Here is a 6,954-nt window from a genome sequence, read left to right on the forward strand (position 1 = left end):
CCCAATTATAATCTTTTTTCTATTGGGGGAAGAGATGGGACTAGTGAGTGATTCTGAAGCCCCCATGTTTGCCTTATTTAATCTTTCCAGTGATACTATCTGGAGGGGAAAAGAAGAATTCAAGCATTTTATTTATTTATTATTTTTTTTGAGACAGAGCCTTACTATGTCACCCTCGGTAGAGTGCCATGACATTACAGCTCACAGCAACCTCAAACTCTTGGGCTTAAGCGATTCTCTTGCCTTCGCCCCCAAGTAGCTGGGACTACAGGTCCCCACCACAACGCCTTGCTATGTTTTTGTTGCAGTTGTCATTGTCATTTAGCAGGCCTGGGCTGGGTTTGAACCCCCCCCCAGTCCTGGTTGTATGTGGCCCACGCTCTAACCCCCAAGCTACAGGTGCTGAGCCAGTTCAGGCATTTTAAAGCCAGTTCAGGTCATGACAGTAAGACATGACTGTCAATGTCTGCTCTGCCTGTAATAGCTTTGAGACCTTGGGCAATTTAGCTAAACCTTCCCAGCCTCAGCTTCTCACCTGTAAGTCAGAATACTAGTACCTACTTTGCAAGGCTATGGAGTAATCCTTTGATTTCCACCCCTCACATGTCATCTGGGTGGTGAGAATGGAAGAATGCTCCAAGGGAAGGTGTCCTGGCTTTTGAAAGAATAGATATTTCTCATTATAAATTATATTACACGTAATCTGCTAAAGAAAGAAAAAAATAAAACCCAGAAAAACAACTTCCAGTATTCTTGCTCTGTTCTTTAAAAATAAATGTAATTAGAGCAGGCATGGCAGCTCATGGCTATAATTCTAACACTTTGGGAAGCTTAGGCTAGAGGATTGCTTGAGTTCAGGAGTTCAAGATCAGGCCAAATGACATAGACAGTAATAGAGACCAAGTCTCTATTATTTAAACAAAATTTTAAAAGTCAAAAAACTATAATCATATCATACATACAAAAGTGTATTCTGCTTTCTTATTGAATATTACAATCATATTTCTTCTTTCTATTCTCTTTATTTTTCATATTTTCTTTAATGGAAAATAAACTTTTCATAGTAAAAATTATTGAAGTAAAAGTCATGACAGTCATCTTGCTGTTTAAATATAATCTTTCATTATTTTCAAGTGCTATAAAAATATTCTATCAGCTAGATTACTATAATGTACTCAGTCACCCTTGTCTTAGTACTTAGTTTGTTTCCATTTTTTTTTTTTCACTCTTTCAAGTAATGCAACAAAAAGTTTTCTGGATGTAGCTTTGCCCACATTTAAAATTATTTCTTTAGGATATATTTTTAGGGGTGGGATTTCTACATCCAATGATGAATATTTTTATGGCCCTTAACATATACCAGAACAAGTGTTTTGAATCACATGTCTATGTAATGCATAAGTCAAAATAATTCATATCACTCAACAGTTAAAAAAACTATACTACTTGGGAGGCTGAGGCAAGAAGATTTCTTGAGTTCAGGAGTTTGAGGTTGCTGTGAGCTATGATCCCATAGCACTCTAGCCTGGGAAACAGAGAAAGACTCTATCTCTAAAAAAGAAAAAACAAAAAACAAGGACTATACAAATTACGGAAAAGTAAGTTGGATCTCCATTGAAGACCAGATATAGAACTGGTCTTTATTTTATGTACAAGAAGTAGGTGGTAGACAGTGGCCACACCCTGACATATCGTCATGGTTTCACCCTCACAGAATTAACAAGCTGTTTAATTTTTATCTTTGAATTAACTTTTCTTCATGGGTGTTGTCAGACTGAAATAAGAATTACATTGTTTTTTCTAAAATATGAATTTGAGGAAAGTGAATGGAAAGTGACGCGCAATGCCTTAAATTAAATGTTAGGCAATATAATTATCTCCCTGCTACTCATACAAGTAGCAAAATAAAATTCAAATGATGCCGTAAGCCAGAATATGACTTATTGGTACCACCATTTGTGGGAGGTGGGTAATTGGGAAATGAAGTAAAGAAGAAATTTGGAGATAAATTAATGTAAAACTCATGCCATGAATAAGACTCAATCTTGAATTAATATTCTTTACCTTTCAAACGTGAAGAAAAACATGTTCTTTTAATAAACATTTGGGGTCTGATATATTTCAATCTTATTACATTATAATATATAATCTATTAATATAAAAATTTAAATCAATCTTTTACGACTTTCAAACATCTGAAGAGAGAGAGGGGGCTGTCAGCTTTATTGTTCAGAGTTCAAATACAAATAATTATTATCCTTAACACAGATGTATTTTTACCTTTTTCCTAAGAACAGATTGACTGAATGAAGTGTCATCTTTTGTGTGGGCTACCTGATATGAATCTTCACAGAAATGTACACAGTGTGAAATTTTATGGGAAAAAAAGGAGTAGATTTTACTTGGTGAATGGAAAATGACACAGAAATGCAAGATTATTTTTCTTTTGAATTTTTCATCATTTCTTCCAGGATGTTTAGTGATCGTTTCACCCAACCCAGGTGAAACACTTCACTTTAAAACTGTACAGAAAAAAAAAAAAGTACAGCCTCTATATTGTAACTCTTAAAAGTTTCAAAGCACAACACCCCCAGATGAAATGACCCCACGCCTTGAGGTCAGGGAGGAGTTGCGGCTCTGGGAAGCCTCAGATCCCTGCTGTCTACACCAGCCCACATGTAGAGCCCCCGGAGAGAAGGACAGCTTGAGCTGGTGGTGGGTAGGTGTAGCCCATGTGGGTGTTTTAACTCTGCCATTGCTGTCCTGGGCTTCAAAGAAGAGAAGAGCAGGCTGGGAGTTCTCCAAGGCAAGCATTCTTGGTCATTCAGTTTTATGGATAAGGACACCAGCAGTTCAACAAGAAGCCCAGGCTGCAGAAGCCCAGGCTATCACAACCAGCAGTTATTTTTTTTTTTTCTTTTTTGAGCGAAGATCTTGCTCTATTATTGGGCTTGAGAACAGTGGTGGCATGGCTCACACCAGCCCTGAAATGAACTCAAGTGATCCTCTTGCCTCGGCCTCTGGAGTAGCTGGGACTACAAGCATGTCCCACCGTGCCCAGCTAAGTTGTTTATTTTTTGCAGAGATGGGGTGGAGGGGCTGTGGGTGTGGGGCCTCACTATTGCCCAGGCTGGTCTTGAACTCTTGGCCTCAAAAGATTCTCTTGCCTCAGCCTCCCAAAGTGCTTGGATTACAGGCGTGAGCCACTGCGCCCAGCACTAGCAGCGGCTTTAATCCAGTCAAATGTGTTGATGATAAATCTTGTTTTTCCCCTCACCAAACCACACTGCTTGCTCTACATCCTGCACAGGGTGGAAAAGCCTTTAACCAAAAGTCCTGTACCTGTCACAGGCTTGGGAGGTGATGAGGCTGGAGTGGAAGAGAGGGGGACACAGCTTCTCCCCTCCTGCTGCAAGGCCTCAACCCCCCACCCCAGGGGCGTGTGGGCTTATCAGGCTCGCTCCTTCATCAGACAGTCAGAAAATAATAGCATTAAAGTTGCTAAAAGCAGCATGGCTGTAGAATAGAACGTTCGTGAAGTATATAAAAGAACAAGTAAAGTACACCTCCAGATCTCCTTTGATCTGCCTAAGTGCAACCACTTGTAATGTTTTGGAGTATTTTCTTGTTCAGTCTAGATGTACATTTTACCTGCTATGATCATATTGTATCACTGTTCATTTAGATGGTGCGCTGTGCTTTTATTTATTATGTTATTGGAAAGCTGGATTGTTTCCCTTTTTTCTGTACTACAAATGGTGCTGTGATTTTTTTTATTGCACTTGGGGTTTTTTTGTGTGTAGGAGTCTTTCTTTAGAGTTGATAAACAGAAGTGATTCTCTTACTGGATCAAAAGCTAAGAACCTTTTAAAGTCATGAACACATTGACAAATTATTTTTCTGAATGAAGAAACAATTCTGCCTTTGCCAAGAAAAATTATAGGGTGGCGCCTGTGGCTCAGTCGGTAAGGCGCCGGCCCCATATACCGAGGGTGGCGGGTTCAAACCCCGCCCCGGCCCCGGCCAAACTGCAACCAAAAAATAGCTGGGCGTTGTGGCGGGCGCCTGTAGTCCCAGCTACTCGGGAGGCTGAGGCAAGAGAATCACTTAAGCCCAGGAGTTGGAGGTTGCTGTGAGCTGTGTGAGGCCACGGCACTCTACGGAGGGCCATAAAGTGAGACTCTGTCTCTACAAAAAAGAAAAAGAAAAAAAAAAAAGAAAAATTATAAATGCCACAGTAGCTGACAGGCAGCAGATTGCAATAATTAAGGGCATAGATTCTAAGCTACATTTTTGTTGTCTGAAAATTCTGACTCGGCTATTTACCATCTTCAGACAAGTTCCTTAACTTCTCTGTATCTCAGTTTCTTCATCTGTACATAACATGGTTATAGCAACAGCAACTACGTCACAGGTTCTTGCACAGATTCAGCAAGTTAATAAATGTAACTTTAGACTAGGCTTTTACTGTTAGTTGTTGAACTAACGACCCAATAAAGAGGCTGCGAGGATGGACTCAGAGGGGTTTAGCTTCCCAGATGGCACATCTGAGAAGGACAGAGCCCAGATCTAAACACAGGCAGGCCTTCCTGCAGGCCCTGGGCCAATGGCAGGAGCTAGGCCTCAGGGCCTCGTAGTGTGAGAGCAGTAGCTTTGTGCACTCTGGACAGCAGCTGAGCCTTGCCCACTATAATAGGTATTTATGACACCCCCACTTACACTTGAGAGACTCAGCCTCCCTTCTTGGACTCAGGCACTCATCTCCCAAAGGCAGCCTTGGGTTCTGGGTTTTCCAAGGTTACTTCCAGTGTCAAGGTCTGTGTTCCTATTGTACCAAGCAGTTCATATGAGGCTGGTAGAGAAGTGCCAGAGGATCATTGCCTTTTCTGAAAACATTCATAACTGTTCCTGTTGTCAATTTATTAAAGTTACTATGACTTCTCATGTGAGCTTAATTAAACACACAAACACACCACATCGTACCCACACGTACACATACTCCCCAGCTCTTACCTGGTGGAGAACAGGGCAAATCAGGGACTTGCTTGTGGACCTCAGAGTCCCTGTGTTCACTAGTGGAAGAGTCTTGGTAGCAACAAGGAAACACTGGGGACAGCACCAGAGTGAACTCTGCTCAGGCTGCTGACCCGGGGAGGATAGTGCGGAGGCTGGTTTAAAAGCAGCCACTGAAGCAGGGAAAGACCCAGTGCTGGCACAGCGTCCCCGAGGAGGACAGAGCGTGGGTACTCAATTGCACAATTCAATTCAAGTCAACTAACTTACTGAACACTGGTTGAATACCATGCACCATGCCAGCGGTGGGGCACAGAGATGGCTATGGGGGCTCCGCCCTCCTTCAACCTGCCGAGAAGTGAATGCAGCAAGGAAAGTGAATAAAGGAGGGAATAAATAAAGAATATTTCTCTCCTGTCCCAGGCCTCTGAGATGGGACATCCCATCTGGCCTGGGATGTAGGGCTTTTATTTTGACCAGTCAACATGTTGCAGTTCCTGCTACAGATCTGAGACCCGTTAAATGTGAGGCTGGGGTTAGGATTTTGGAGCATCGAAAAACCCTACCAGCTGCAGGAGAATGTGATCCACTTTTTGCACAAAGATATTTTTGCTTCTGGTTTGGGAAACATTTAACAGTTTGGATTGTAGAAAGGCATTCAACCTGGGCACATGCCATGGTGTTTCTCTAAACAAAACTTCTCAGTGTTTGCCAGGATTCTGTGAGGAGGAAGTCAGAGGGTAGGAAGAAATACTTCATTCCTTTCTTTCTTCCTTCATCACAAAGTTGAGATTAACTATGGCTATGAACTATTCTTAATACCAAGATTAAACATATTTATCTCTAGGATCCTAAAAAGTAGTTATTATGATAGAAATGAATAGTGTTTTCACACATCCTTAGCAACGAAAGTTTCTATTTCTTATCACACTCAATATACTTTGTTGACATAACATAAAAGTGCAGTTTGGTTAAAACTGTACTTTGGGAAATATAGCTCTGCCTAGCAAGGTACCAGCTGTCTACTGATCTGCTTTAATCCATGGATATATTTTAGACTAGCCTGTCTGAAAAAGTGCATAAGCTGATGTGTGCTTCAAATAATCCTCCCTGAAAATTGCTTCTCCTTACTGAGTTTTTAATAAATATTAGATGACAGGGTGATATTGTACTCTCAACTAAATCCCGGAATGCAGTATTCTGGTTGTCTAGATTCAGATCCATATGCCTTAATAGACAATTCAAGTGTAGAGTTTGACTTATTTTGAAAGCTGAGGCGCCTAAGGACAGCTGGCTGTATACAGGTAAAAGGCTTTCTCACCTGCAAGGGAAAACCAAAGTCAGGTGTAAGCTTTCCCCCAGGAAATTGTTTTAAGTCTTCATAGCACACGTTGCTGTAAACAAGTTAAGGGCAAGATTCTTGCTGAGAGGATTAATGTTTGTATTGAGCATATTAAGCACTCTAAGAGCTGAGATAACTTCCTAAAACAAGTGAAGAAAAATGATCAGAAAAAGAAGGAAGCCAAAGAGAAAGGAACCTGTGTTCAACTGAAGCGCCAGCCTGCTCCACCCAAAGAAGCCCACTCTGTGAGGACCAGTGGAAAGGAGCCTGAGCGTCTGGAACCTATTCCCTATGAATTTACGGCATAACAAGTGTAAAAATAAAAGGCTACTGTAAAAATGTTTCTCTTTGTTGAGTAGAAGTATGGTGTCCCCTTCTCCAAAAAAAATTTAAAGCCAAAAAAAAAAAAAAAGGTAGTTGACTCCTACCTCTCACCATATACAAATGGTTTATCAAACAAAATGTAAGCAGGAAAACTATAAGATTCCTAGAGAACACATATAATAGTGAATCTCTGGGACCTGGCAATGTTTTCTTAGATAAGAGAACAAAAGCTCGAACAACCAAAGAAAAGCTAAAATAGACTCCATAAAAATTAA

The sequence above is a fragment of the Nycticebus coucang genome, chromosome 5 (assembly GCF_027406575.1).
Source record: "Nycticebus coucang isolate mNycCou1 chromosome 5, mNycCou1.pri, whole genome shotgun sequence".
Classification (NCBI taxonomy): Eukaryota; Metazoa; Chordata; class Mammalia; order Primates; family Lorisidae; genus Nycticebus; species Nycticebus coucang.